The 19,802-nt window shown below is 59.3% G+C and overlaps 1 protein-coding gene across 2 annotated transcripts in view; it reads left to right on the top strand.

The window, feature by feature from the left end:
* The first annotated feature begins 931 nt into the window (after positions 1-931).
* The window catches only part of GTF2IRD1 (GTF2I repeat domain containing 1), a 124,057-nt gene continuing 105,186 nt past the window's right edge, over positions 932-19,802 (top strand). For both annotated transcript variants that reach the window (XM_082358555.1, XM_082358554.1), the window contains exon 1: positions 932-1,237. The gene's annotated coding sequence lies outside the window, so the exon portion shown is untranslated. The remainder of the gene's footprint in view (positions 1,238-19,802) is intronic.

The raw sequence follows: 19,802 nt of genomic DNA, 5'->3' as shown, positions 1-19,802 counted from the left end.
GCCTTTACCAAGGGCCCGTTGTGTGCCCGGCAGGGCCCCAGTGGGCTTTGCTAGGACCTAGTAGATTCTCAATCTGACTCCCTCCATCTAGGCCAGGCACTCCCCGGGGTTGGGGCCTGCCTGGTCTGTTTTCCTCCCCACAGTGTCCAGCATAGCAAGGGCCTAGCACAGGGCTCAGGGCACCGCGATGAACCACCGTGCTCCTCGTGATGAATTAAGATGCACGCTTTGCAGAGGATCGGAGGTGTGCTTCTGACTCCTTAGCACGGCTGGTATGGAGGGGAAGGGGGTGGCCTGGGTTGGGGGAATCAGGAGGGCTGCCCAGACAAGATGGGACCTGACGTGTTCAACTGCATCTGCTGCGACCTTGGGCATGTCACTCACTGCCTTCCTTTCCATCCCAGGGGACAAAGGCTGAAGAGGCACCCGGGCCAAGCCACCGGGAAATAACCTGGGCACGGCAGGGGTGACCAGCCGCTGCACTTCCAGTTTCCCCAGCGCGTGGCGCGCCGGGCCTACGGTCGCTCCGGGCCCTGGTGTCTCCCGGGTATCCTCCCGGTGCCCGCTGAGTGACCTTGACCCTCTGGCCCGGCTCCTGCGCCCCGGTCTCCCGGGCCGAGCCGCGGCTTTCTAATCCGCCCCGGCCTGACCTGGGAAGGCAGAGGGGAGTCGCGGGCAGCCAGGGGGCGCCGAGGCCGCCCCTCCTGCGGGCCACCCTGGCGGCGGGCGCTGGGGCGGAGCGCGCTCAGGGCGCCGGGCGCGGGGCGGGGGCACGACGCTCCCCCCGCGGTGCCCAGACCGGGGCGCGGGGCGGGCAGGGCGGGCTAATCCCGTATGTAAATGGCAGCCAATGGAGGGTGGTGTTGCGCGGGGCTGGGATTAGGGCCGGGGCGAATGGCTGGCAATCTTACTGGGATTACAGAACAAAGAGCCTCCCTGCGCTCCCGCTCTCGGCTCCGCTCCCCGCGCCGCGCCCCGCCCTCCGCCGCAGCCCGCGCCGGGGGTGGGGGCCGCCGAGCGCCAGCCCCCCGGCCGGCCCGAGAGCCCCCGCCGGGCCCCCTCCCCGCCCAGCGCCCCGCTCTCCTCCCGCCCGCCCCCTCCGCCGCTCCGCGCCTCCCTCTGCCTCTCCTTCCCCCATTCTCCTGGATTAATTAAGGAGGCAGCGGCAGGAGGCTGAGTCCTGGCCGCGGGCCGGGGCCGGGGCGCCGCTGGCAGGAGCGCTTGGGGATCCTCCAAGGTAGGAGAAACTTTTGCGGGGGGCGGGCGCCGAGGCCCTTCTCCCCTCTCCTCCCATCCCCCCCGGGGCCCCCGCCCCTCCCCCTCAAGGTGTTACAGAATCTGGGTCCGGCTTTTGGGTGCATTGGGAGGCACGTGACTGGGATTATAATTCGGGCCGGGGGAGGGGAGGGACGGCCGCCCCCACCTGCCGGGAGGGGGTGGCAGTCGGGAGCTGTCACCCCCCGGCCCTTCCGGAGGTAGGGGCGCCCGGGGCGGGCAGCGGGCGCCCGCAGGCTGCTGCAGTTGGCGAATGAGGTCAGTTGTGCTGCCCAGGCGGCGGGCGCCAGTGTGGGAGCGGAGGGGGCTGGGAAGGCCGCGGCCCCCGCCCCCCAGTTCCCCCCACCTCCGCCTTTCTCAGGCTGGGCCGGTCTCCTGGCCGGTGCCCCCCACTTACAGGCTGAGGGCAGGCAGGACTGAACAGGACAGCCAGGCAGGACTGCCCCGGCACGGTGGTTCCTGTTGGGGTCCCTGGGGAGGGGGCTGGCCTGAGTGGTGGCAGCTGAGCTCCTCGTGGGGTGGGGGGAAGGAGACTCAGAGGATGGCAGCAGGGGGTCGCAAAGCTTTCAGAGGAGCAAGTTGGGGATGCCCTGTCTGTGGGTGGTCTCTGAGTTCCCGCAGATGGGTGGGGAGGCCCCTGGAGCAGCCATAGGATGCTGGATGAGCTTTGGGTATGATGGGCTTAATGCCTTTCTTGGGTCCCCCAGCCCCTGCTTGTGGCCAGGGAGAGGGGTGATGCCCCGGCCTGGGCCCAGGGCAGAGGGGGACAGTGCAGTTGAGAGTTCCACCCTCCTGGCATTGCTGGAGGGGACTCGAGCCCTGGACATCTGGCCCTGTGATCCAGGCTCCCAGGACTAGACCTGGGGTGGGAGGCTCCTATGTCCACATCACAGCCCAAGTGAGGGAGCTCGGCATGTAGGGGTCTCCTTGCCTGGCACGTGGGGAAAGCGATGGCCTTGGGTGGAGTATGGTGCTGTTGATGTGGGGCGTGGGGCAGGTCCGGACAGCTTCTAGAGGAGTGGGCATTTGCGGGGGCTTCTCTTACTGCCCACAGCAGAAGGAAGGGGTGGCCAGAAGCTGCTCTGACCCCTCTGGCCATCGTCTCCCTCGTGTGTCTGGTTGCTCGGTGGCTAGGACTGCTGCTCCCTGGTACTGACCTGGGGCCTCCGGGCTGGGGAAGTGCCTCTGAGCAGCCCATTTATTTCAGCAGCGTCATTCCCAAAGGGTAAGGGCATCGGCATCGATTATTTATTCAGAGTGAGAGGCAGTGGTGGTGGGGAGGTTGGTGACTGCTGGCAGGGAGGGGCCGGGCACAAGGGCAAAAAGGATGGGGGCGGTCACGTGGCCATCAGGAGCAGGGGCCCAGGAGGGTGGGAGGTACACTCTGCCTTCTTCTGAACAGGGACCAGTGGACCAAGGGACAGGCCTGGCCCCAAGGGGACAGGATGTCAGAGACCCCAATCTGCTTTTGGGAGGTGGGGAGCTGAAGACCACACCCCATTCTGTACCCTGCTCCGAGGGTGACCTAGAAAGTTGTGGCTCTGACTCAAAGGGTCCCAGAGGACCCCAGCGGAGGAAGCGAGGCAGGGTTGGGACTCGGCCGCCACTCACTGACCACTCGTTCAAAATGTGGGTGGACTTGGGGGGAAAAGGTTGCAAAACTGGGTCTGGGAAGATAGCATTGTAGGGGCAGGCTTAACCTACTTAAGAGGACCGTTCTCTAGATGCTGGAGGAAGGGTCATTTATTTGCAACGTGCTTCATCTGTTCATTTAAGGCAGTCTCCCCGAGCTGGCTAGCCTTCTGACGTGGTTCCAGTTGTTTGATGCTTGGAAGTAGTCGGAAAGGCAGACGTAATGATAGGGGTCTCGGAGACAGCTGTTCTTGCAGCCTCCCTGTCTCCAGCAGCCAGGGCGTCCCCAGTTTGGCAATGGCCCAGTTGTTGGAGACCCCGGGTGAGGATCTGAGGGTGATGTGGTGGGTGACAGCCTGGGGCTCTCGTGTCCTAAGCGTGACCTTGGAACCACAGACCACATCTGCTGGTCCATCCTCATTCCAGGTTCTGCTTCGTGTCCCCTGGCTCTCGTCTGCCCACCCGCTGCCTCCTGGGCCCATTCTTTGAAACCTGCAAGCTTGCAGTTTTCCTGAATGGCCTTTGCACGTGCCGTTCCTCTCACCTCAGAGGTTCTTCCCACCTGCGGGGGCAGGGCTTCCTTAAATGGCCCCACTTGGTGAGGACTGGGGATAAGAGCTGTAGAATTTGCCTTTTTCCTCGCCTCTGTCCGGACTCAGCTGGCTGTCATGTCCTCCAGCCGGAAGCCTTCCCAAGCCTTCCCAGGACTGGCCAAGGTGCTACCTCTGTGTCCCCATGACATTCTGTCCTTCCCCTGTCCCAACATTGATCTTAATCAAGAGTTACACGTCCCGATTGTACTAGGGACAGGGCGGGGACTGAGGCTTGCTTTCGGTTCCGTGGTGCCCCAGGGCTGGTCCTCAAATACTTATTGAGTGAATGAATGAATGAAGTCCTGCCCCAGGGTCCGCATTGCTAAGCACAGTTTCTCGTGTTGTTCCTGAATTCCCATCTCTGGGGCAGGTTCCCACAATGGTTGGAATCCCAGGGTCTTTCCCTGAGCTTCCTGCCCCACATCCTCTGGGAGGCTCCTCACCCCATCACCCCAGCCTATGTCTCCCCCAAACCTGAGCCTGGGGCTTTGCTCCCTGAGTGTCATCCATCCAGCGTCTCATTTTTTTTTTAATAAATTTATTTATTTATTTATTTATTTATTTTTGGCTGCGTTGGGTCTTCGTTTCTGTGCGAGGGCTTTCTCCAGCTGTGGCGAGCGGGGGCCACTCTTCATCGCGGTGCGCAGGCCTCTCACTATCACGGCCTCTCCTGTTGCGGAGCACAGGCTCCAGACGCGCAGGCTCAGTAATTGTGGCTCACGGGCCTAGTTGCTCCGCGGCACGTGGGATCTTCCCGGACCAGGGCTCGAACCCGTGTCCCCTGCATTGGCAGGCAGATTCTTAACCGCTGCGCCACCAGGGAAGCCCCGTCCCGCGTCTCTTGATCCTCCGACTCTCAGCCATTCGCGGACATCTCTCTCTTTGACGCTCGGCAGCCAAGACACAGCCAGGTTCCTTGGGACAGACCAGGAGGGTGTGCCAGCTCCAGGGGGTCTGTGGAGGCCTCAGGGGGCACTGGGAACAAGAACTGCAGGGTTAATTCACAAGTCCCAGAGGGCAGAGCGAGACCCAGGACCGAGGGCTCGGGCGGGCTCGGGATCCCCCGGGAGGATGCGGGGCCTATGAGATGTGACCCCTTGTGGTGACTGGAAGGGAATTCCCGGCAGGAATTCACAAGCAGGGGCAGACTGTGGGGAAGATTGTTTTATATGGGAGGAGTGAAGGAGACGAACCTGGTCCGAAGACAGTGGCACGTCACCCCTTTGGTGACAGGGTGACAGTGGGGACTTCTGGGTGTAAATGTTGGGGTGTCCAGGTACTCACTGCCTCGCTGGGCACCCAGATTCCTCATTTGCAGGATGTCTGGCTGGGACTGTCTCACTGGGATCGATATTTCGTCACTTCAGACTTAGTGCTGTGGGTTATGTCTGATGACACAAAGAGGCTCAGAGCCCTGGGGGAGGATGGCGCATGGGGCACAGCCCTTGTTCACTTCGGGGTGAGTTAGGTTTCCTGAGTGAGCTGGGTGAGGCTGTGCTTTGTCCAGGCACGGGCTTGGGGTGACTGGCGGGGGTGTGCCAGGCAGGGAGCAGAACTCTCGCTCCGAACTCCCTTCCTCCTGGTCCCGAGCTGGGCCTGGCTGACCCACAGCTATTTGTGTGCCCACCTGTCTCCCTGCTTCAGGACCACCTGCTCCGGGCTGCCAGATTTAGCCAGTTAAAAGAGAGACACCCAGTTACATTTGGATTTCGGATAAGCGACAGATAATGCGGTATTGGGGCTCTAAATGACACTAAAAATTTACTTCCTGTTTACCTGAAGTTCAGACTGAACTGGGGGTCTTGTGTCTTTTCTGGCAACCTTTCAGCTGTGGCCTCTGGGCAGTGGGACTGTTGGGGGTTAGGGAGGGACTCAGGGTGTGGCTGGGGCCTGGAGTTGGGGTCAGGACTCAACCTGAGGCTCGGGGGGATGGTCTAGAGCGAGTCTGAATCAGGCAGCGGCGATTCTGATTTCCTCGGTTGGGCTTTCTCCTGTCTGGGGTCCAAGCGTCCAGATCTCCTGTTAGGCCTGGGTAGCATGGGGCCTCAGGGATCCCCAGCCTGCGAGGCCCTGGCGTTCAGAGTCTTCTGTGCCAGTGCGGTCCATATGGTGTATTAAGAAGTGTTGGGAGGAGCAGGGAAATTGCCGGGGTCGCCCTATCTGACACCGAATTAGGATTTGCAGGGCCAGGCCTGAGCCCTGGGAGGCTGTTTCTCTGGTGCTCCCCACCCCCCGCCCCCCGCCAAGGCTGGAGATTGCGCCCCCCGGGGCCCCTGGTAGGGGAGGGTCCTTGTTGGGCTGGTCACAGGTTTGAGGGGTTGTCCCTTTAAAGGGATGCCGGGTGAGTACAGCATGCCGGTTGCTGGGAATTACCTCCCCGCTGCCACGCCGCCATCCGAGGCAGAAGCCCCAGCCCCTGTGTTGCACTGAGGCGCCTGGAATGTCGCAGGAGGGCCCAAGGCCAGGGAGTGACCCATGTCCCCTCCCCCCAGCTGGCTGTGTGCTTGTGTGTAAAGTGGCGATGATCCCCCCCGCTCTGCCCGAGCCCAGTGGCGGTGCTGTGGTTTTGGGGGTTCAGTGTTGCATGGTGGAGGCCCCACAGAGGGGTAGGTGGGTCACACTGCTGCGGGTCTGGAGTGGAGACGGGGTGGAAAGCCAGAGGCGGGAGGTCCCAGCTTGAGGGCTTGGGGTCCTGGGCAGCTCATAGGTGCCCGGCCTGGCTGTGTGGTTGGGGAAGGAGGGACAGCTGAGGCCATGTCCCTTCCTGGCCTGTAGCTGGAGGAGACCCTTCAGGCTGCTTCTCTCCTGGAGGCTTGGGCAGGGCCAGGCCTGTTTGCTGGTGGGGTCTAGTGGGGTCTCAAGGTACGTTTTCTGGCTCCTGGCAGAATTGCCCTATGGGGGGGGGTCTGTATCTGTCCATCCATCCATCGGTCACTCCACAAGCTAGTGAAACTTGCAGAGGCTCCAGGTCTGCAGGGTCTCAGGTCCTGGCATCCAGCCCCAGGCCGGCACGTAGGAAGGGCTCACCCCATGTGTTATCATATATATTGTCGAGGGATGAGGAATATCTGGTGAAATGCCCAGGGCTTAAGTGTGCCGTCCAAGGAACTCGACCAATGCATGCATTCACATAGACCAGCCCCTGTCAAGACATAGAACATCCCATCCCCCCCAAAGTTTCTCGCAAGCCCGTGTGCAGCCAGCCCCCTCCCTTCCCCCAGCCCCTGGCAGCCACTGATCTGGTTTCTGTCTCTATGGCTTTGCATCCTCCAGAGCGTCACATAAATGCAATCACGCGGTATGCAGCCTGCGTCTAGCTTCTTCCATTCCGCCTAATGCGTTGTCGGGGCATCGGGAGCTGGTCCTTTTGGGGGCTGAGTAGTACTCCACGGCACGGCTATACCACAGAGCTCCGCCACTCTTCTCGTGGAGGAGAGCTGAGCTCCGGCTCGGGGCCGCCCAGAGGAGGGGGCATCTTTTCCTCATGTTCACAAAGACACCCCCTCCCCACCCACTTTGAGAGCCGACCCTGAGCCAGGATCGCTGCACACTTCTGTCCGCAGAGCTGGAATTTCATCCTCCGTTTCTGGTGACTTGCACAGACGGGGAGCTCCCGATGAAATTACACCTGCCTGCGAGCCGCCCTCAGGGCTGCAGTCTTCCACCCGCCCATCGACCAGGTGGCTCCCTGGACAATTGATGCTCTAGGGGCAGAGTATGAACCTGAAGGGAGGGAAGCTGTCTGTGCCCAGTGGTGTCTTGCCCGTCTCTGTGTGCCCCACTCCCCATGGAGTCTGGGGGTCTCTGGCAGTGAGTCCCTGGTCTCCACTTCTCCTGCTCTGTAGTTTGGGATACAAATTCTGTGTTTTCCTGAAACAAGCGGATATGGAAGGAGGGCAGGCAGGAGCATGATGTAGGGTCAAACAGAATGGGACTGTGTGACCTCGGGTGAGTGACACCACATCTCTGTGCTTCGGCGTGGTCATCTGTGAACAGGAGAACAGAGCATCTGGTTTCCAGGGCCAGCGTGAGACTCAGCAGGGGTCACACAAGCTGCCGGGCTTCCACAGAGCCCTGGAGGGCACGGGACCCTGCGGGGGAAGGAGGTGGGGACATGCGGGCTTCCAGCACCCTGTGTCCCCCTCTGAGTTGGAGTAGGGCCACTTCTATCCAAGTTACCTTTTAGGGCTCTAAATAAAACGTTGGTTGACAAACATCTGAGATCCACAGTTGGCTGCGGCTGTTCTCCTGAATGTTCGCGTGGGCGGCAGCACTGAGATTTCGGTTGGTCACAGAAGCTTCTGGTCAGGCCGATTCCAGCTCTGCCATCTGCCTGCTGTGCGTGGCTTGGATGGCTGCCAGTCAGCTGAGCCTCAGTTTGACCATCTAGAAAACGGAGGCAGCACTGCCTGTGGGCTCATGAATGGCGGTCCCTGAGTGAAGGGGGGCCCCCCCAGGGGTTGTGGCTTTCTAAGAAAAGGGAACACCGTGGGTGACAACAGCATGGCTTGCATGGGTGTCTTGAGAGATTTGGGGGGTTTTAACTGTTTCTTTTTTTTTTAAAGGAATTGCTTTATTTTTATTTTTTATTTATTTATTTTTGGCTGTGTTGGGTCTTCGTTTCTGTGCAAGGGCTTTCTCTAGTTGTGGCAAGCGGGGACCACTCTTCATCGCGATGCGCGGGCCTCTCACTGTCGCGGCCTCTCTTGTTGGGGAGCACAGGCTCCAGACGCGCAGGCTCAGTAGTTGTGGCTCACGGGCCCAGTTGCTCCGCGGCATGTGGGATCTTCCCAGACCAGGGCTCGAACCTGTGTCCCCTGCATTGGCAGGCAGATTCTCAACCACTGCGCCACCAGGGAAGCCCTTAACTGTTTCTTGTGAGGAAGTCATTGACTTTTCCTGATGAGCCAGCTGCCCCCACCTCCACCCCACCATTGTCCCCTCCCCCATGTCCTCAAAAGCTGGACCCCTGAGTCCCACCCTTGGGCTGTACTCGGTGGAGGGACCATGGCAGGCTAGCCCTGTGCAGAAGGGCCCTCGGGTGCCCCTGGGTGGCTCCCTGGAGCAGGCAGGACTCCTGCCTGCCCGCCCACCCAGCCAGCTCCAAGGTGGTCCTGGCGGGCTCCAAGGGGGTCTTGTGACTGGGCCCATCTGGTGTCTCATGTTTATCCAGGAGCTGGTTTTTCAGGTGTGGTGGCTTTCAGCAGAGAGGCCCAGCTTGGGAAAGGTAGGGCCTCTGGGAAGGAGCTGGGTGCCCCTGTTCTCCATGTGTGCCCTGGCTGGGGGTGCAGCCCTCTGGGTGGATAGGCTAACCACAGCCTCCCTCTGATCCTGGTCCATTGCCCACCCGCCCGCCCGGAGCCAGCCACTGCCTCAGATGCTCTGTTCTCCGCACATCCGGGGCGGGGAGATGCTCCTGGATGCCCTGGGTGGGAGGCCAGTGCCCCTCCTTGGGGGCAGGCTCCTTTGGCTGCCGTAGAGCCTCCCCACTTCCCAGCAGGGTGCCATTTAACCATCAGAGCCTTTGAAACCAGACAGGCAAGGGTTTGAGTCCCACTTCTACCCCTCACCTGCTGTGTGACTTCAGGCGAGTGACTTTACCTCTCTGAGCCTCATCTGAACAAATGAGTGTGGTTATCCCTGCATGACAGGGTTCTTGGGAGGATCCGCTTGTTCAGTTGGGAGAAGCTGGTTCCCATCCCAGTGAAGAGTGTTTTCTCAACTTGTCACACGATGATCCCAGAGCTGGCCCTTGGAGAGCTCCAGGCCTGCCCAGAGAGGAACTGGACACCATCATTCCCTGCTCTGCTCTTGCCTACTCTGCCCATGGAGCGTGGGCTGAGCCGTGCCTGAGTGTCTGTTTCTGTAAGCTGGGAAAACCCCAGGGGTAGAAGTGCTTAGTCCCCTTGGCCTGTCCACCTCTCAGACCCTTGGGGTGGGTGATGAGGCATCCCGATGCCAAGCCCTACCTTGGTGCTGGGCTACCCAGGGGTATGGGCCCCACCGTTCTCCCCAGTGGGCCTGAGGGCAGCCTGCAGGAGGTGACTGGAGGACGGGTGGGATTCAGGAGTAGTCTGGGGTGGGCATTCTGGGGTGGGGCGAGGTGGGGGCAGCAATGTAGGAAAGGGTCCAGAGATGGGAAATGACACTCCAGAAGGCCTTCCGCGGGGACCAACTTGGGGGCCTTGTGTTGGGTCCAGGTGAAGACCTTCATCTGATTGCATCACTCCCAGCCAGGCCCTGCCTGTTTCTACGATAGCCATGATGAGCTTCATCAGTTTTCAGAACATACTGCGTTCCCGTCTTGCTTCACAATGTGCTATTGCTTCTCCTTTAAACACGTTTTACTGCTCCCCATCCATTTCACTGGGCTAATTCTTGCAGGTCCCAGCTTGGATGTCACTTCCCTCCGGAAGCCTTCTCTGATGTCCCCTCCCGGGTCTGTGTTAAGTGCCCCTCCTCTGTGTTCCTACAGCTCAGCGCTCCTCACCTGCTGTGTTCCAACTGCCCTTGTACTTGTCTGTCTCCCTCCAATGGGTCAGGGCCGTGCTGCCCTGTCCCTCCGCATCCCTGCCCCCAGCTCGCTGCCTGACACAGTGAGTGTCCTGTACCAACTTGTTAAGTGAAGTAGAAGCAAGCTGGGTGCCGGGACATTTGGGGCGGGGCCTTGGAAGGTCAAGGGGCTTTTCCACCCTTCCATCCCAGCTCTCACAGGCTCACCCCATCGTCCCCAGTTGCTGGCCAGTCTGCTGACCTGGCTGTGCCTCTCAGAGGCATCCAGAGGGTAATGGCAATGGTGGTGGGGGGGGTGCTGTGTGCACACCAGTTTGGGGGGTTCCCCCTCCGTGAAGGGCAGCTGGTGCGTGTGGAGAGAGCACAAGTGTGAAGCCTCAGGACAGTTAATCCCCTGGACTATTTAGACACACGCTTTTTGTGCGTGCACGTGCGTGTGCACACATCTGTGCGGTGGTCCAGAGGCCGCTGGCAGCGACCGTGCCCAGTAACTTGACGTTTAGCTGAGTCCTGACCACCAGCCTCAGACACGTGCCGCCCAGCGTGCGGAGCCCCTCTAGTCCCGGCGGGTGGCACAGGGACGAGACCATCAGTTAGGAGCGTGTTTGGCTACAGGCTATAGAAAACCCAAGTGCAGAGGCATAAACAAAGAGGGATTTATGTATTCCCCCCAAGAAGAAGCCTGTGGGTGGGTCCTCAGAGCCTCGGGTTGGGGCTTGGTGGTGCCTTTAGGGACTTTGTTCTCTTCCTCTCTAGCATGTTGGATTTTTTTTTTTTTTTGAAAATTATTTCCTTTAAAAGGTACACTTCAGGACTTCCCTGGCGGTCCAGTGGTTAAGACTCCGTGCTTCCACTACAGGGGGCCCGAGTTCGATCCCTGGTCAGGGAACTAAGATCCCATGTGCGGCCAAAAAAAAAAAAAAAAAAAGTAAAATGTACACTACAGTGTGTTTTCATATATTCATAAAGTTGTGCAGTGTTCACCATGGTCTAATTTCAGAGCATTTCATCACTCCAAAAAGAAGTCCTGACCCATTAAGTAGATCCACACACACCCATCCCCTGGCAACCAGTCGGGGTCTGTCTTTCAGGATGTGACTTCTGCCCAGGGCTGGGGCCCATAGCTTCTGTGGGAGCCCCCCTGCCACCTTCCTCAGGCACCCTTCTCCCTCCCCTACTCCTGAGCCTCCTGGATGGGGTGTGCCACAACCCTTAGAGCTGGAGGGGACCTCGGGATACGTTGACCTCTTCTCCTTTTCAGATGGAGAAGCCGAGGCCCAGGGCTGGGAAGACACGTGGCTAAGGTCCCAGAGTTACAAGAATCAGGATCCAAAACCACATCTCGTGACTCTTGGTCCAGGGCTCCCCGTCCTCCTGCAGGTGCCCCGGAGCCTCCCCGGGCTTCCTCTTCTGGAGGCTGGGTGGGCGCATTGAGGCAGAACAGCTGGCGGGACGTCTGGGGGCAGACCGTGGTGAGGGGGGTGGTGGTAGGGGAGTGAGAGTGATCAGGGTATGGGAAACACCCCAGATGAGGAGAGAGGAGAGCCTGCAGCGGGACCTGGTGGCTGTAGATTCTGCTCGGAGGCGGGAGGCAGGAGGCTGGTGAGCAGGTGATGCGATGGAGTGTAGGCTGATGGCCCCTGGGACCGAGCAGGAGAGAGGGGCACCGATTTCTGCCCCCAGGGGCTCATGGTGTCACCTCGGGGAAGCCTCAAGCCTCATGATGTGTCCAGGTAAATCCCAGCGGACACCATCCTTGGGGTCTGTAGAATGGGGCTGACGAACTGGAAGGACTGCCTAAAAAAGAGACCCCTGGAGCCCGGGGGCAGGGGTGGGCAGGTGGAGTATTCGTGGGTAGTGACACTCCTGGTACGGGTGGACCCAGTCTTGGTGATGGCAGGTGCTACATTTATCTGGTGTAACGTTGAGTCACTGCCTGTGTGGGCCGCGTCCGTCCTCATGGCGCTGCGGAGCGCTCTCGAGACTTCCGTGAGCACGTGGGGTGGTGGGCAGGTGGGCGTGGCACAGAGCTGGCGCTGGCTAAGGTCCAGGTGCCCACCACCCACCTTGGGGAGCGAGTTCAGAGCTATGTCAGTCCCACCAGGAGGGTTCTCACTCTGCAGGCCTTGGAGGGCCAGGACCCTGGAGCCCAATGGGAGGGGACGTAGGGATGCCAGGGGCAGGGCCTGGGACCCCTCCCTGCCGGCCTGCCCCTCTGCAGGGACAGAACTTTGGAAGAGGAGTGATTTTCTCATCCCAGGCTTCAGACAGGCTTTCTTTTCTGGAAATGAAACCAGTGCCTCCTTGCTCCCATTTTCTCGGCTTGGCGTCTGCTGCTGCAGACATGAGGGCAGACTGGGTGACCCCATGTCATGGAGGGCTGGCAGCTGCCAGAATTCTCCTCCACCGTCTCCACAACTCACCCCAACATCCCGGAAGGCCCACGATCTTGGCACCGCCCTCCGCCCTGTTTTTGACTCAGAAAGGTACATCTCCGTATCTGTAGGGTCCCTTCTGGTTGTCAGGACCCATGATGACTCCGGGAAGCCCACCTTGGGCCTCACTGCGACCCCAGAAAGGAGGCCCGGCCCCTGTCCTGAAGCCCCTTGCTCTCTGGAGGGAGGCAAAAAAGACAGTTTGGAATAATGAACCAGGGGAGGACCCCTCTGCCTTTCTGCAGATACCCGCACGCGAGCCACTGGGCGGTGAGCCGTGCCTGGGGGGCTGCTCAGGGGAGGTGTGTGGGTGTCGGGCACATGTTTGCTTCTGGCAGACTTAGCTTTGCAGCTGGCCCCGAAGTCTTCCTGCTGTGTGACCTCGGGCAAGCTACTCAACCTTGCTGAGCGTCCGTGTCCTCATCTGTCAGATGGGTAGAGTTGTGCTTGGAAGGTTGCTGCAGGGGGTTGAAAGAAGGATGCTGACGGCACAGCACTGGGTGGTCACACGTGGCTGCTGATGAGGATGGCCGTACTGCGACTGAGGCTTCGTGGAAAAGTGGGGTTCAACCAGGACCCAGGCCAAGGTGGGATTTGGACAGAAAGGCTCCGTTGGGGCCTGGCTCTCACCTCCCACCCCTGCTCTGTGAGGAAGGAAGGAGCAGGGTGCCATAGGTGTCTACGGGAGGAGGAGACAGGCCCAGAGAGGAGAAGCAGGTTGCCCCACGTGACACAGTCCCGGTAGGTGGCACACCGTCAGTTAGACCCAGATCTCCCAAGGGCTGGCCCTGTGCGCGCTCCCGAGACCATGGGCTTTTGGAAGTGGGGGCTGCCCGACAGCAGTGATCGGGCCCTAAGGAGGGAATGGTGTGAGCTGGGCTGGGCTCCTCCAGGCTCTCCCCGTCCCTGGGGTTGGGAGAGAAGGGCAGGCACGGGTCACTTTATTGAATCACATCACCTGGCTGGAGCTTTAGCGGAGCCCCAGGTTGTCCCCGGTGGATCGAGGTAGCTAGGCTCCCCTCGCCCAAGTGAGGGTGGAGGTGGGGGCGTGAGTTCGGAGAAGGAAGTGGTGTCTGTGCACCAGCCTGAGTACACACAGGAGGGGAGGGCCGGGGAGAGGAGCGGGAATGTGGCCTGAAGCCCTGGCTCCCCCTGGCTTGTGCGGTGGAGGGCGGGTCACCTACCCGCTGGGCCTCAGCTGTCCAGTGTAGGATGGATGATGATCTAGATCCTGCCCCCTTCCCAGGGTGCTGGGGCCTCAGATGTGACGTGTGAAAGCAGCTGTGGCTGGGGAGGGCTGATCGGTGCGCACCTGTGTGTGGGAGCCTGTGAGTGTCCGTCCACAAAAGAATGCGTGTCATCCCCTGGGGACCTGGTCATTGCTGTGAACCAACCCCCTGATCCTGCAGGGGCAGGGATTCACCATGACACCCCCAGGATGGACCGTGTGGCTCCATCTTCCCCGTCTGGTGGCGTTCCTCGTCTAGAGCACACAGTGGGTCTGCAGGTGATACTTAACTATTTGTGAAAGGAATGAATGGGACTTGGGGCACCAGCACGTGTCAGCCATGAGATGTGTGCATGAGTGTGCAGACAGAGGGTGCAGGGACCTGGGGTGGCAGCAGGTGCAGTTGACAAATACCTGATGAGTGGACCTCTGAACGGAGGTGGCCTCCTGTCTCATGTGTGGGTCACCATTTATAACCTTTGGCTTCTCTTTCCCCGCCTGGGAGCTCTGGGGTGGGAACTGGGCCTGAGTCACCCCAGTTCTGGGTCCATGTCATAACAGGTGCAGTGAAAATACTGTGCAATTAGTTAGGGACCTGTGGCATCCTTCAGGTGGATAAGGGGCTCAGGGGGGTGGACAGGCCCAGGACTAGGACTGGGGGAGCCCCCGGAATGGGGAAGGCAGGAGGAAAGGGTCCTGGAGTGTATGTGGTCAGGATTTAAAGGAGTAGGAACAGGGGACTTCCCTGGTGGTCCAGTGGGAGCTCTGCGCTCCCATTGCAGGGAGCCCGGATTCAATCCCTGGTCGGAGACCTAGATTCCGCATGCACGCTGCAACTAAGAAGTCCGCATGCCGCAGATAAAGATCCCACGTGCCACAAGGAAGATCCTGTGTACTGCAACTAAGATCCCTGCGCAGCCAAAATAAATAAATAAACAGATAGATAAAGAAAACATTTTTAAAAAATAGAATGAAATAAAGGAGTAAGAACAAGAGGGTGAGGGAGCTGGAGGGCATCCAGGTTGGGGGTGGTGCCAGTGGACAGGCCAGAAATGAGGAAGGGGTGTGAGGGGGCGGGTGACTCAGATGACTGCTCTGGAGTAGATCAGGGCAGGTATAGAGGCCAGATGCCGGGGAGGGGTCGTGGTGGTCCTTCCATCTGGAGCTGAGAACTTCTAGCCCAAGTTCTCCAGTTATAGATGGGGAAACTGAGGCTCAGAGATGGGTGGTGCCCAGGCTCCACTTCAGGATGTCATCAGGAGTTAGAAGCTAGGTTCCTTCCCATGGGTTCCTGGGACCCTTGCTCCACACCCCTGGTGGCTCACAGGTCAGGGGGCCGGGTTGAGTAGAAGCCAGAAACAAGGAAGGAGGGCGGGGCTGGGTTGCCAATTGGGGTGGGGGCCTGTGAGCCAGCCCAGCGGCCCGATTAGCTCACCCACAAGTGATTAGCTTTTTTCCGCCCAGCCTTTTCCCGACAAGACAAGGCCTGGTGCTCGTCGTCCACGTTTCTCATCCTTCTGAGAAGGCCTGTTTACATCTGGCAGGGGGGCTCTCGGGAGATGCGCTCGCCCCAGGGGTTGGCACCACCTGGCTTCTTCCCACCGTCCCCTGACACCCAGCCCCCAAGCTCTGCAGATGCCTGAGAACCGGTGCTGCCACTCAGCTCAGTGATGAGCTGCCCAGGGTCAGCCAGCTCCCCTGATGCCCAGCTGAGTGCCAGGCCTGCATTTCCCACCCAAGTCCCCCCAGCACGTAGGGGAACAGAAGAGTCCTTGTGCTGCCTGCCAGGAGCCCCGGGTGAGCTGACCTGGAGATGATGAGACAGGTGATGTCAGGGGGAGACAGCCACTCAGCAGGTGATGTGAGTGCGAAGCCCTCATCACCATCATCTCGGCTGCCTCTTTAACGAGCCCGTAAGATCTCCAGGCCCGAGCCAGACACTTTTCACACGTTATCTCGCGTGATCCTCTCGATGCTGAGAGCGGCACATTTGGTGATGCCATTTTGCTCAGGAGGAAACACGTGGAGGGTTTGGGTGCCCAGTGGAAGTCACAGGCTGGTGATAGCTGGGTGGACTCCTGATCCCAGCTTTGGTTGACCCCAAAGCCCAGGCACTTCCCCGCCTCCTCACGCCAAGAGGGGCAGACAGGGCAGCAGGGGGACTCAGGCCGGCCAGGTGCAGGTGTGGTAGGGTTGGACATGCCGGGGCAGGGCCTTGGATGCCAAGGATGGTGGAGTTTGGCTCAGCTTGGTTTTGCCTCTCCCTCACTCTTCAGACTTCTGGTTCCTTTTAGTGACTCATTCATCCACCCAGCAAGGATTATGGACTGCCCGCTGTGGTTCTGGGGGACAGCCGTGAACAAAACAAAATCCCCTCCCCACGTGGGCACGTCCTGTTGGGGAGGCTGGTGAGACCAGCACTCTCTCTGCCTCCCTGGCTGGTCTTTGGGTCCAGCCTCCGCTGACTGGCACACACCTTCCCGTCCGATGGAACGAAGCGGCCGTGGGGTCGGCACTCTTCGTTGTCCTGGATTGGCAGAGGGCTTGGCACAAGGGTTCTTGGGCCTGTGTCCTGAACTCAGAGGCTTTGGAGTCCATCTGGAAGGACCCGGGAGGCCTGGTCCCCAGCGGAGACTGTGTCTCCATCCAACCCGATTGGTTCCAGGTTTTCTTGTCCTAAAGGATGAAGCCCTTTTGAGCCCTCCCCACCCCGCTTTCTGTACCTCCTTTCTCGCCCACACCCCACGGCCTCCACCTGCTTCCACTCTACATCTGCTCCCCTGGGGTCACCCATTTGCTGCGCCTCCCACCCCCGTGTTTGTGTTCTTCTAGGCTCCTGTTTGTGTTGGCCAGCCTCCTGACCTCTGACCTCCACCCTTTTCCCCTCCCCTGACTCTCTGACTCTCCCTTGTCCTCAGTGTCCCTGATTTCTCCCACTATGTTCTCCCTGGCACGCTAGGCCTTTGCTACTGCCCTGCTGTATGTCTTGCAGATCTTGTCCCCTCTGCCCAGAGCTCCCGACCAAGCCCAGCCCCTGATCACCCAGGGGTTACAGGTGTCCCTCGGGATCCCAGTCTCAGCCTCTGGGCCTCCTGTCCTCCAGCCTCTTCCCTCTGTTCTGTGCTGAGCTGGGGGCACCCTCATCTGCTCTTATCAACAGAACCAGAAACCCGGATGTCACTCCAGGCGCCTCCCTCTCAGGACACCCCCATCCACTCAGTCACAAAGCTCTGCCCTGCTCAGTGATCACATCCATCCTCTCCTCTGTCCCACTGCCACCATCTGCCTCAGTCGTGGCCATCCCTGGCCTGGACTGTTGCAGAAGCTTGGTAGCTACCAGTTCCCCATCTCCAGTCCTGCCCCCTGTAGTTCACCTGCCAGAACCCCCTAAACTAACCTTGTCTTGCCCCCGCCCCAAACCTGCTGGTGGTTCCCATCCCCTAAACGATGACCTTCCAAGGTCCTTGACCTGGCCCCAGCAACTGCGCCCACGTCTTCACCCACCACTTCCTGCCCTGCCCTGGACGTTCCAGCCACGCAGAGCCAGACCCCGTCCCCACTCAACCCAGTGCTCTGCTCAGGCTCGACCAAGACACATGGCCGGCCCTGGCTGGTGGTTGGGTTTCCTGAGCAGCCGGTAATTTGGCTTTCCTTCAAACGGTCCTGCCTAATTTGGCTTTCCTTCAAATGGTCCTGCTGTATTTTTGCTCAGCATTTTATTCCAAGGAGGTGGGCCCTGCGGGGGGCGGGGGGCAGAGCAGTCATCCCCCTTGTAGGTGAGCGGTGCCTGGGTATTGCTGCCCTGGCTTTGCTCCTCCTCTGCAAACTCCTGCTCCCACGTGACATGACACTGCAGTCAGCTTGGGTATCGCCTCCTCCAAGGAGTCTTCCCTGGTTCCGCCTTCCACCATCCTGTGCTTCTTGTGTGTCACTTTTTACCTTTGACGAAAGTATAATTTGCTTAACAGTAAAATGCGTAAATGGTAAGTGTCCAGCGTGATGAGTTTTAACCTATGTATATGCCCCGTGTAACCACCACTCAAATCAAGAAGTGTCACCCTGTGTTTTAATCTCCTTTTTTCTAAGTCTGTTTTATTGTAACTATCCTAGCTCCTCCCAGCCTGGGACTCTCTCTAGGGCAGGAACACCTGCTGTCTGTCCCAGTGCTCTGTGGAATGAAGTGTGATGGTTTTGGCGTGTGTGCGCATATGGTCATGTCCCCACATGCGTGACCATGAGTTGGGGGCGGGGTGTGGCAGAGGCTGTGCCCATGGGAACTGGTGCATTTTGAGCCTGGCTGGGGGCCCTGCTGCGAGGCCAGATGCCCCCTCCTCAGCTGGGAGAGTGCCTGATCCCGCTCCCCAGCCCAGGGCCTCCGCAAGGAGCAACGCCCCGCCCAGAGAGGCCCCTGCCGGCTGGCAGCCTGGAGATTAGTCTCCAAGGCCACGACGCCAGTTGCCATGGGCACGCGGGCCCGAGTCAGGATTGCGATTCCTCATCCTGGTCACGCAGGCGGTGGCCGCTCCTACCCGCCCGCCAGGAGCCGGGCTTTAAATAACGAAATGGAAACCTGACCCCCGGGGAGCTGTCTGCCCACCGGAGCCTGGCCTCCCCTCCCGCTGGGACAGGCCCCTGAGGCGACCCAGACACCGCACGCTGCCAACAGCACCTGCCCTGTCTCCTCTGGGGCAGAGCCTGGCTTTGGGGGTTCCCTTCGTTGGCTAGCGCCCTGAGCACAGGCGTAGCCGTAGCCTGGTCCTCGGGAGCCCGCTCTGAGAAGAGAGCTCACCTTCATGAGCCCCCATCCCCACCTGAGAGGGCTAAAGCCCCACCTTCCAGAATCCGGGGCTCAGGAGGGGCGGGGATTCCCACGGCCAGGCCCCAGCTCCTCCTCCAAGCGGAAGGCGGGACGGCAGAAGCCCTCCCTCGTTTCCCCAGGAAGCAGCATGATGCACGTGTCTGCCCTTTGCCCGGGCCTGGGCTGCTTTCCTGTCCTGGGGGTGGGGCAGCACGTGGGTTGGTTCTTTAAAAAAACTTTTTTTTTAAAGAATGAGGTTTCTGTTATTTCTTTCCAAATTGCAAAAGTCCTACTCCTCACCTCAGATCATTTACAAAACGCAGAAGAGTAGAGGAGAGAAAGTCACTTGTGGATGCCGCCCACCGAGATGAAATGTCTGGAGTCTCCATCCCAGGCTTTTCCGCGAGGTCATTTGTCTGTATGATGCCGGTTTCAGCCCCGGTGGGGCACTTAGGTTGTCTGCCATTTCCCTTTTTTGTGTGTTGGCGTGTGTATTTACGGATGTAGGACATGCTTTGGTGAAACGTTTTTGTACATAAATCTTTGTGTTTTGGATAATTTTCTCAGGATAAATTGTTAGGGAATTCCCTGGCTGTCCAGTGGTCAGGGCTTCACACTTTCACTGCCTAGTTCAGTCCCTGGTCGGGGAACTAAGATCCCGCATGCCTTGCGGCTCGGCCAAGAGAAAAAAAAAAAAAAAGGATAAATTGATTAAAGGAGTGGGTCAAAGGGTGGGAACTTAGTTAAAGCTCTGGAGACGTGTCAAGGCAACTTTCTTGTGTATTGCGTAACTGGGAATCCCAAACCTGTCTCTTTAAAGCGGTTTCTTGAGGGGGAAAAAGCTATTTATTACGTCAGCAGCTCGATAAGTGTTAGAAAGCAAGTCACCCAGGTAACTACCCAAATCAAGTTTGGAGCATTCCCAGCCCCCCCAGAGGCCTCTATCATGCCCCCTTCCAGCAACCACCCCACCCCACTTCCCTGCCAACATGACCACCATCCCGACCTGTAACGTCAGAGTTTGGCCTGTGTTTGAACCGCACATTAAAGGAATCCTACAGCGTGACCTTTCGCACCTGGATTCTTTCATAGTATTGGAGAGACTCTGCCGTGGCATGGCGTGTAGCTGAGTTTGTTCATACATCTGATGTCTTTTTCAACAGACCAGGCATCAGGGAGAATGCATTGGAGGCAAACACATGGGCAACGCACTGAAAGCAGGATACCATCTGAATTATTGCCCGTTTTCAAAGACATAAAGTGTGTCTCCCTACAGGCCCTGCTCTGGTGAATAAGAAAGACTCTGCAACCAGCACAGCACTTAAGCT

This window comes from Balaenoptera borealis (assembly GCF_965194805.1).
Source record: "Balaenoptera borealis genome assembly, chromosome: 16".
Taxonomy (NCBI): Eukaryota; Metazoa; Chordata; class Mammalia; order Artiodactyla; family Balaenopteridae; genus Balaenoptera; species Balaenoptera borealis.
This window is presented reverse-complemented; position numbering and strand designations above follow the sequence as displayed.